Here is a 10722-nt window from a genome sequence, read left to right on the forward strand (position 1 = left end):
AAGCGTCCTTAGTACTGCCTGGTGTAGCTTGCATTCCAGACAGACTTTGAGAAATCATATTGACTTGCTGAGTTAATATTTTGTTCTGAGCCAGTATGGCATTCAGAGTATCAATCTCAAGAACTCCTTTCTTCTGATTCGTCCCATTGTTCACAGGATTCCTTTCAAAAGTGTACATGAATTGGTTATTTGCAACCATTTCAATGAGCTCTTGAGCTTCTGCAGGCGTCTTGTTCAGATGAAGAGATCTTCCAGCAGAGCTGTCCAATGACATCTTGGACAGTTCAGACAGACCATCATAGAAGATACCTATGATGCTCCATTCAGAAAGCAAGTCAGAGGGAAACTTTATCTAATCAATTGTTTGTATCTTTCCCAAGCTTCATAGAGGGATTCACCTTCCTTCTGTTTGAAGGTTTAGACTTCCACTCTAAGCTTACTCAATTTTTGAGGTGGAAAGAACTTTGCCAAGAAGGCATTGACTAGCTTTTCCCAAGAGTTCAGGCTTTCTTTAGGTTGTGAGTCTAACCATATCCTAGCTCTGTCTCTTACAGCAAAAGGGAATAGCATAAGTCTGTAGACCTCAGGGTTAACCCCATTAGTCTTGACAGTGTCATAGATTTGCAAGAATTCAGCTAAAAACTTATGAGAATCTTCCAATGGAAGTCAATGGAACTTGCAATTCTGTTGCATTAGAGAAACTAATTGAGGCTTAAGCTCAAAGTTGTTTGCTCCAATGGCAGGGATAGAGATGCTTCTCCCATAGAAGTCGGGAGTAGGTGCAGTAAAGTCACCCAGCACATTCCTTGCATTGTTGGCATTGTTGTTGTTTTCGGCTGCCATGTCTTCTTCTTCTTTAAAGATTTCTGTTAAGTCCTCTACAGAGAGTTGTGCTTTAGCTTCTCTTAGCTTTTGCTTCAAGGTCCTTTCAGGTTCAGGGTCAGCCTCAACAAGAATGCTTTTGTCTTTGTTCCTACTCATATGAAAGAGAAGAGAACAAGAAAGTATGGAATCCTCTATGTCACAGTATAGAGATTCCTTGAGGTGTCAGAGGAAAAGAAGAAGGAGAGGGTAGAAGAAGAATTCGAACTTATTTAGAAAGATAGAATTCGAATTGTGCATTGAGGAGGAGTGTTAGTCCATAAATAGAAGGATGTGAGAAGAGGGGAAGAAATTTTCGAAAATAAATTAAAAATATTTTGAAAAATTGAAGAATGATTTTCGAAAAATATGATTGGGAAAGAAATAAAGTGATTTTTGAAAAAGACTTTGCGATTAGAAATAAAAAAGATATGATTGAAAAGTTATGGTTTTAAAAAGATATGATTGAGAAGATATGATTTGAAAAATAATTTAAAAAGATTTGATTTTGAAAATTAATGACTTGGCTAACAAGAAATTTAAAAGATATGATTCAAACATTAAACCTTTCTCAACAGAAAAGGCAACATACTTGAAATGTTGAATCAAATCATTAATTGTTAGCAAGTATTTTTGAAAATGGAAAGAAATTGATTTTGAAAAAGATTTGATTGAAAAGATATGATTTGAAAAAGATGTGATTTTGAAAAATTATGAAAACTTGAAAAAATTTGAATTAAAAATAGAATCTTCCTTCTTGTGCCATCCTGGCGTTAAACGGCCAGAATGGTATACATTCTGGCGTTTAACGCCCAAAACTCACCCCTTTTGGGCGTTAAACGCCCAGCCAGGCACCCTGGCTGGCGTTTAAACGCCAGTTTTCCTTTCTCACTGGGCGTTTTGAACGCCCAGCTTTTTCTGTGTAATTCCTCTGCTGAATGTTCTGAATCTTTAATTCTCTGTATTATTGACTTGAAAAGACACAAAATTTTTTTTTGAATTTTTAATAATGAGGAATAATCAAAGTGCAACTAAAATCAAATAAACAATGTATGTAAGACACCAAACTTAGAAGTTTGTATACTATTGACACTAACAAATTGAGAATGCATATGAGAAACAACAAAACACTCAAGACAAGAGAATTTAAAGATCAGAGCAAGGAAATCATCAAGAACAACTTGAAGATCAATAAAGACACATGACTGAATTCGAAAAATGCAAGAAGGAAAGAAACATGCAATTGACACCAAACTTAAAATGAGACACTAGACTCAACAAGAAACATAAATATTTTTGTTTTTTATGATTTTGTAATTTTTTTTGGATTTTTTTTTGAAAATTGAGTGAAAAAGAAAATAAGGATATCAAAATTCTTAATGAGAATTCCAGGAATCATGCAATGTTAGTCTAAAGCTTTAGTCTAAAGAAATTAGACATGGCTAGCCAAGCTTCAGCAGGACATTACATTCAAGAGCTAAATTGATGACAATCAATCAGCTTTGGTGATGATAAGAACATCACCTTGAAACACTAGATTTCATTCTTAAGAACTCTGAAAAAAGATACCTAAGCTAAGCAACAAGATGAACCGTCAGTTGTCCAAACTCAAACACTCCTCGGCAACGGCGCCAAAAACATGGTGCATGAAATTGTGATTGGTGGACGAAATTGTGATCCATATTCTTTGTATTTGTATGAAATCATTATTATGGCACCAGTTGAATTCACAACTCCGTTCAACTAACCAGCAAGTGTACTGGGTCGTCCAAGTAATAAACCTTACGCGAGTAAGGGTCGATCCCACAGAGATTGTTGGTATGAAGCAAGCTATGGTCACCTTGTAAATCTCAGTTAGGCAGATTAAATTTGTTTATGGTTTCGAAAATAGAAATAAGAAAATAGAAATAATAAAAGGGATGGAATACTTATGCAGATTCATTGGTGGGAATTTTAGATAAGCGAATGGAGATACTGTATGGCTCAAGAACGCCTACTTTCCTATTGCTTCAACTCAATCCTTCTTACTCCTTTCCATGGCAAGCTGTGTATAGGGGTTCACCGTTCGACGATGGCTACTTTCTATCCTCTCTGGAAAATGGTCCTCTGCGCTGTCACTCGCATGGCTAATCGTCTGGAGGCATCACACTGGCCGAAGGCTACATCCCATCCTCGCAGTGAAAACTACGCTCACGCGCTCTGTCACAGCACGGCTAATCACTGGTTGGTTCCCGCTCCTACTGAAATAGAATCCCTTGATTCTTTTGCGTCTGTCACTAACGCCCAGCACTTGAGAGTCTGAAGCACGTCACAGTCATTCATTACCGGAATCCTACTCGGAATACCACAGACAAGGTTAGACTTTTCGGATTCCCAGGATCCTACTCGGAATACCACAGACAAGGTGAGACTTTCCGGATCCTCATAAATGCCGCCATCTATCTAGCTTATACCACGAAGATTCTGTTGGGGAATCTAAGAGATACACATTCAAGCTCGGTTGCATGTAGAACGGAAGTGGTTGTCAATCACGCGCGTTCATAGGTGAGAATGATGATGAGCGTCACATAATCATCACATTCATCATGTTCTTGGGTGCGAATGAATATCTTGGAATAAGAATAAGAGAGAATTGAATGAAAAGTAATAGTAATTGTATTGAAACTCGAGGTACAGCAGAGCTCCACACCCTTAATCTATGGTGTGCAGAAACTCCACCGTTGAAAATACATAAGTAAAAGGTTCAGGCATGGCCGAATGGCCAGCCCCCAAAATGTGATCAATAGCCTCTTAGGATGAAGAATAAAACAAAACTGAGACCAAAGATGTCTAATACATTAGTAAATCATCCTATTTATAATAAACTAGCTCCTAGGGTTTACATGAGTAAGTATTTGATGCATAAATCCACTTCCGGAGCCCACTTAGTGTATGCTTGGGCTGAGCTTGATCAATCCACGAGCTGAGGCTTCTCTTGGAGTTGAACTCCGAGTTATGACGTGTTTTGGGCGTTCAACTCCAGATCATGACGTTTTTCTAGCGTTTAACTCCAGACAGCAGCATGTACTTGGCGTTCAACGCCAAGTTACGTCGTCAATTTCCGAATAAAGTATGGACTATTATATATTTCTGGAAAGCCCTGGATGTCTACTTTCCAACGCCGTTGAGAGCGCGCCAATTGGAGTTCTGTAGCTCTAGAAAATCCATTTCGAGTGCAGGGAGGTCAGATTCCAACAGCATCAGCAGTCCTTTTGTCAGCCTTTTTCAGAGTTTTGCTCAAGTCCCTCAATTTCAGCCAGAAATTACCTGAAATCACAGAAAAACACACAAACTCATAGTAAAGTCCAGAAATGTGAATTTAACATAAAAACTAATGAAAACATCCCTAAAAGTAGCTTGAACTTACTAAAAACTACCTAAAAACAATGCCAAAAAGCGTATAAATTATCCGCTCATCACAACACCAAACTTAAATTGTTGCTTGTCCCCAAGCAACTGAAAATCAAATAGGATAGAAAGAAGAGAATATACTATAAATTCCAGAATATCAATGAATATTAATTATAATTAGATGAGCGGGACTTGTAGCTTTTTGCTTCTGAACAGTTTGGCATCTCACTTTTCCTTTGTAGTTTAGAGTGATTGGCGTCTCTTAGGAACTTAGAATTTTGGATAGTGTTATTGACTTTCCTAGTTAAGCATGTTGATTCTTGAACACAGCTACTTATGAGTCTTGGCCGTGGCCCCAAGCACTTTGTTTTCCAGTATTACCACCAGATACATAAATGCCACAGACACATAACTGGGTGAACCTTTTCAGATTGTGACTCAGCTTTGCTAGAGTCCCCAATTAGAGGTGTCCAGAGCTCTTAAGCACACTCTTTTGCTTTGGATCACGACTTTAACCACTCAGTCTCAAGCTTTTCACTTGGACCTTCATGACACAAGCACATGGTTAGGGACAGCTTGATTTAGCCGCTTAGGCCTGGATTTTATTTCCTTGGGCCCTCCTATCCATTGATGCTCAAAGCCTTGGACCCTTTTTACCCTTGCCTTTTGGTTTTAAGGGCTATTGGCTTTTTCTACTGCTCCTTCTTTTTTTTTCTTCTTTTTTTTTTGCCACATTTTTTTTCGCAAGCTTCTTCTTTTTTCACTGCTTTTTCTTGCTTCAAGAATCAATTTCATGATTTTTCAGATCATCAATAACATTTCTCTTTGTTCATCATTCTTTCAAGAGCCAACAGTTTTAACATTCATAAACAACAAGATCAAAAGACATATGCACTGTTCAAGCATTCATTCAGAAAACAAAAGTATTGTCACCACATCAATATAATTAAATTAAATTCAAGGATAAATTCGAAATTCATGTACTTCTTGTTCTTTTGAATTAAAACATTTTTCATTTAAGAGAGGTGAAGGATTAATGGATTTTATTCATAGCTTTAAGGCATGGTTACATACTAATGATCATGAAGTAGAGACACAAAACATAGGTAAACACAACATTAAAAACCGAAAAATAGAAAGAAATAAAGAAAAAGGAATGAATCCACCTCTAGTGGCGTCTTCTTCTTGAAGGTCCAACAATGTCCTTAAGCTCTTCTATGTCCCTTCCTTGCCTTTGTTGCTCCTCCCTCATTGCTCTTTGATCTTCTCTTATTTCTTGGAGAATGATGGAGTGCTCATGATGTTCCACCCTTAATTGTTCAACATTGTGGCTCAAATCTTCTAAGGAAGTGTTGAGTTGTTCCCAATAGTTGTTTGGAGGAAAGTGCATCCCTTGAGGCATCTCAGGGATTTCTTGATGATGAGCTTCCTCATGCATCTCTTGAGAACCGTGAGGGGTCTCTCTTGCTTGCTCCATCCTCTTCTTGGTGATGGGCTTATCCTCTTCAATGAGGATGTCTCCTTCTATAATAACTCCAGCTGAGTAACATAGATGGCAAATAAGGTGAGGGAAAGCTAGCCGTGCCATGGGTGAAGGCTGTCGGCTATTTTGTAGATTTCATTGGAGATGACCTCATGAACTTCTACTTCCTCTCCAATCATGATGCCATGAATCATGATGGCCCGATCCACAGTAACTTCAGATCGGTTGCTAGTAGAATGATGGAGCGTTGAATAAACCCAACCCCTCTAGCTATAGGCTTGAGGTCCAGTCTTCTTAGTTGGACTGGCTTGCCTTTGGAGTCTCTCTTCCATTGAGCTCCTTCCATACAAATGTCCATAAGGACTTGGTCTAACCTTTGATCAAAGTTGACCCTTCTAGTGTAGGGGCGTTCATCTCCTTGCATCATGGGCAAGTGAAACGCCAACCTCACATTTTCCGGACTAAAATCTAAGTATTTCCCCCGAACCATTGTAAGATAGTTCTTTGGACTCGGGTTCATACTTTGATCATGGTTCCTAGTGATCCATGCATTGGCATAGAACTCTTGAACCATTAAGATTCTGACTTGTTGCATGGGGTTGGTTAGGACTTCCCAACCTCTTCTTCGGATTTCATGTCGGATCTCCGGATACTCATTTTTCTTGAGCTTGAAAGGGACCTCAGGGATCACCTTCTTCTTTGCCACAACATCATAGAAGTGGTCTTGATGGCTCTTGGAGATGAATCTTTCCATCTCCCATGACTCGGAGGTGGAAGCTTTTGTCTTCCCTTTTCCTTTCTAGAGGATACTCCGCCTTAGGTGCCATTGATGGTAATGGAAAAACAAAAAGCTTATGCTTTTACCACACCAAACTTAAAATATTGCTCGCCCTCGAGCAAGAGAAGAAAGAAGAGAAGAAGAAGAAGAAGAAGAAGAAGAAGAAGAAATGATGGTAGAGAAGGGGAAGTGATGGTTCGGCCAAGGGGGAGAAGAAGGGGTTGTGTTGTGTGAAAATGAAGTAGAATGGAAGGGTATTTATAGGGAGAGGGGGGAGGTTGTGTTCGGCTATTTAGGGTGGGAAAGGGAGGGAAATTGGTTTTGAATTTTTGAAGGTAGGTGGGGTTTATGGGGAAGAGTGGATGGATGTGAGTGGTAAATGGGGTAATTGGGAAGAGGAATTGAGGTGATTGGTGAAAGTTGTTGGGAAGTGTGACATGGGGAAGAGTGAAATAGGATTAGGAGAGTGTAATTAGGATTAGGAGGTAAGGTGGGAATATGGTAGGTGGGGATCCTGTGGGGTCCACAGATCCTGAGGTGATCCTGTGGGGTCCACAGATCCTGAGGTGTCAAGGAATTCCATCCCTGCACCAAATAGGCATGTAAAATGCCTTCGTGCACCATTCTGGCGTTCAAACGCCCCATTGGTGCATGTTCTGGGCGTCCAACGCCCAAATGTAACATGTTTCTGGCGTTGAACGCCAGTTTCATGCTTGTTACTGGCGTTCAGTGCCAGTTTTTCCTCTCTGGGCACATTCCTGGCGTTCAGCGCCAGAATGTTGCTTGTTTCTGGCGTTCAGCGCCAGAATAATGCTCTGTTCTGGCGTTGAACGCCAGCCAGATGCACCTTACTAGCGTTGAACGCCAGCCTGTGCGTCCTCCAAGGTGTGAATTTTTTCTTCTGCTGTTTTTGATTCTGTTTTTAATTTTTATGCTTTTTTCGTGACTCCTCATGATCATGTACCTAATAAAACACAAAATAACAATAAAATAGAATAAAATAAAATTAGATAAATAAAATTGGGTTGCCTCCCAACAAGCGCTTCTTTAATGTCAATAGCTTGACAGTGGCTCTCATGGAGCCACAAGGTGATCAGGTCAATGTTGTATAGTTGCCAACACCAAACTTAGAGTTTGGATATGGGGTCTTAACACCAAACTTAGAGTTTGGTTGTGGCCTCACAACACCAAACTTAGAGTTTGACTGTGTGGGCTCTTCTTGACTCTGAACTAAGAGAAGCTCTTCATGCTTACTCTCTTTTGTCACAGAGGGATGGCCATGTGCCTTAAACACAAGGTAGTCCCCATTCAATTGAAGGACTAATTCACCTCTGTTGACATCTATCACAGCTCCTGCTGTGGCTAGGAAAGGTCTTCCAAGGATGATGCAATCATCTTCTTCCTTCCTAGTGTCTAAGATTATGAAATCAGCAGGGATGTAAAGGCCTTCAACCTTTACTAACACGTCCTCTACTATTCCATAAGCTTGTCTCAATGACTTGTCTGCCAGTTGTAATGAGAACAAGGCAGGTTGTACCTCAATGATCCTCAGCTTCTCCATTACAGAGAGTGGCATAAGATTTATCCCTGACCCCAGATCACACAGAGCTTTTTTAAAGATCATGGTGCCTATGGTACAAGGTATTAAGAACTTGCCAGGATCTTGTTTCTTTTGAGGTAGAATTTTCTGAATCCAAGTATCCAGTTCATTAATGAGCAAGGGAGGTTCACTTTCCCAAGTCTCATTACCAAACAACTTGGCATTCAGCTTCATGATAGCTCCTAAATATTGAGCAACTTGCTCTCCAGTTACATCTTCATCCTCTTCAGAGGATGAATAGTCTTCAGAGCTCATGAATGACAGAAGGAGATTCAATGGAATCTCTATGGTCTCTGTATGAGTCTCAGATTCCTTTGGATCCTTAATAGGAAACTCCTTCTTGCTTGAGGAACGTCCCAGGAGGTCTTCCTCACTAGGATTTTTGTCCTCCTCCTCCCTTGTGCATTCGGCCATATTGACTATGTTAATGGCTTTGCACTCTCCTTTTGGATTCTCTTCTGTATTGCTTGGGAGAGTACTGGGAGGAGTTTCAATGACTTTCTTACTCAGCTGGCCCACTTGTGCCTCCAGATTTCTGATGGAGGATCTTGTTTCACTCATGAAACTGAAAGTGGCTTTTGACAGATCAGAGACTACATTGGCTAAATTAGAAGTATTTTGTTCAGAATTCTCTGTCTGTTGCTGAGAAGATGATGGATATGGCTTGCTATTGCCCAGCCTGTTGCATCCACCATTGTTAAAGCCTTGTTGAGGCTTTTGTTGATCTTTCCATGAGAAATTTGGATGATTTCTCCATGATGGGTTATAGGTGTTTCCATAAGGTTCACCCATGTAATTAACCTCTGCCATGGCAGGGTTCTCAGGATCATAAGCTTCTTCAAAAGCTACCTCTCTAGTACTGTTGGATGCATGTTTCCATCCATTCAGATTTTGAGAGATCATGTTGACCTGTTGAGTCAACACTTTGTTCTGAGCCAATATGGCATTCAGAGTATCAATTTCAAGAACTCCTTTCTTCTGAGGCATCCCATTGTTCACGGAATTCCTCTCAGAAGTGTACATGAACTGGTTATTTGCAACCATATCAATGAGTTCTTGAGCCTCTTCAGGCGTTTTCTTCAGGTGAATAGATCCACCTGCAGAATGGTCCAATGACATTTTCGAAAATTCAGATAGACCATAATAGAATATATCTAATATGGTCCATTCTGAAAACATGTCAGATGGACATCTTTTGGTCAGCTGCTTGTATCTTTCCCAAGCTTCATAGAGGGATTCACCATCTTTTTGTTTGAAGGTTTGAACATCCACTCTCAGCTTGCTCAGCTTTTGAGGAGGAAAGAATTTATCCAAGAAGGCAGTGACCAGCTTATCCCATGAGTCCAGGCTATCCTTGGGTTGTGAATCCAACCATATTCTAGCTCTGTCTTTTACAGCAAAAGGGAAAAGCATGAGTCTGTAGACTTCAGGATCAACTCCATTCGTCTTTACAGTCTCACAGATCTGCAAGAACTCAGTTAAAAACTGATAAGGATCTTCAGATGGAAGTCCATAAAACTTGCAGTTTTGTTGCATTAAGGCAACTAGCTGAGGTTTCAGCTCAAAGTTGTTGGCTCCAATGGCAGGAATGGAGATGCTTCTTCCATCAAACTTGGACGTTGGCTTGGTGAAGTCACCAAGCATTCTCCTTGCATTATTATTATTTTCGGCTGCCATCTCCTTCTCTTGTTCTAATGTTTCTGAAAGGTTACCTTTAGAATAATTTAATTTAGCTTCTCTTAATTTCCTCTTCAGAGTCCTTTCAGGTTCTGGATCAACTTCAACAAGAGTGCCTTTTTCCCTGTTCCTGCTCATATGAAAGAGAAGAAAACAAGAAAAAAAAAGAGGAATCCTCTATGTCACAGTATAGAGATTCCTTTATGTTAGTAGAAGAAGAAGGGGGTAGAAGAATGAAGAAGGATGGGTTCGGATTTTTAGATGAAGAGAGGTGAAGAGAAGTGTTAGTAAACAAATAATTAAATAGAAGAAGAAAAGAGAAAGAGAATTTCAAAAATAATTTTAAAAAGGGGTTAGTGATTTTCGAAAATTAGAGATAAATTTAAAATTAAAATTAAAATTTGAAACAATTAATTAATTTAAAAAAAGAATTTTTGAAAAAGGGGTAAGATATTTTCGAAAATTAGAGAGGGAAAAATAGTTAGGTGGTTTTGAAAAAGATAAGAAACAAACAAAAAGTTAGTTAGTTGATTGAAAAAGATTTGAAATCAAATTTGAAAAGATAAGAAGATACGAAGTTAGATAAGATATTTTGAATTCAAATTTTGAAAAAGATAAAATTTTGAGAAGGATAAGATAAAAATAAGATAAAAGTTTAAGAAAAAGATATTTGAAAAGATTTAATTTTTTTAAAATGACTTAACTAAAAGAACTACAAGATAAGATTCTAGAATTTAAGATTGAACCTTTCCTAACAAGAAAGTAACAAATTTCAATTTTTGAACAATCACATTAATTGTTAGCTAATTTTCGAAAATTAGATATAAAACTAAGAAAAAGACTTTTGAAAATAATTTTTAAAATTTCGAAATTAAGAAAAAAATGGAAAAAAATATGATTTTTGAAAAAGATTTTTGAAAGGATAAGATTTTT

General features: G+C 38.7%; 1 non-coding gene across 1 annotated transcript; it reads left to right on the forward strand.

Moving 5' to 3' along the window:
- Positions 1–332: 332 nt before the first annotated feature.
- On the forward strand, positions 333–438 carry LOC130971616 (small nucleolar RNA R71). The gene has a single exon (XR_009082829.1). It is a non-coding gene; the product is annotated as a small nucleolar RNA R71 (small nucleolar RNA).
- Positions 439–10722: the final 10284 nt, after the last annotated feature.

The sequence above is a fragment of the Arachis stenosperma genome, chromosome 3, assembly GCF_014773155.1.
Source record: "Arachis stenosperma cultivar V10309 chromosome 3, arast.V10309.gnm1.PFL2, whole genome shotgun sequence".
Classification (NCBI taxonomy): Eukaryota; Viridiplantae; Streptophyta; class Magnoliopsida; order Fabales; family Fabaceae; genus Arachis; species Arachis stenosperma.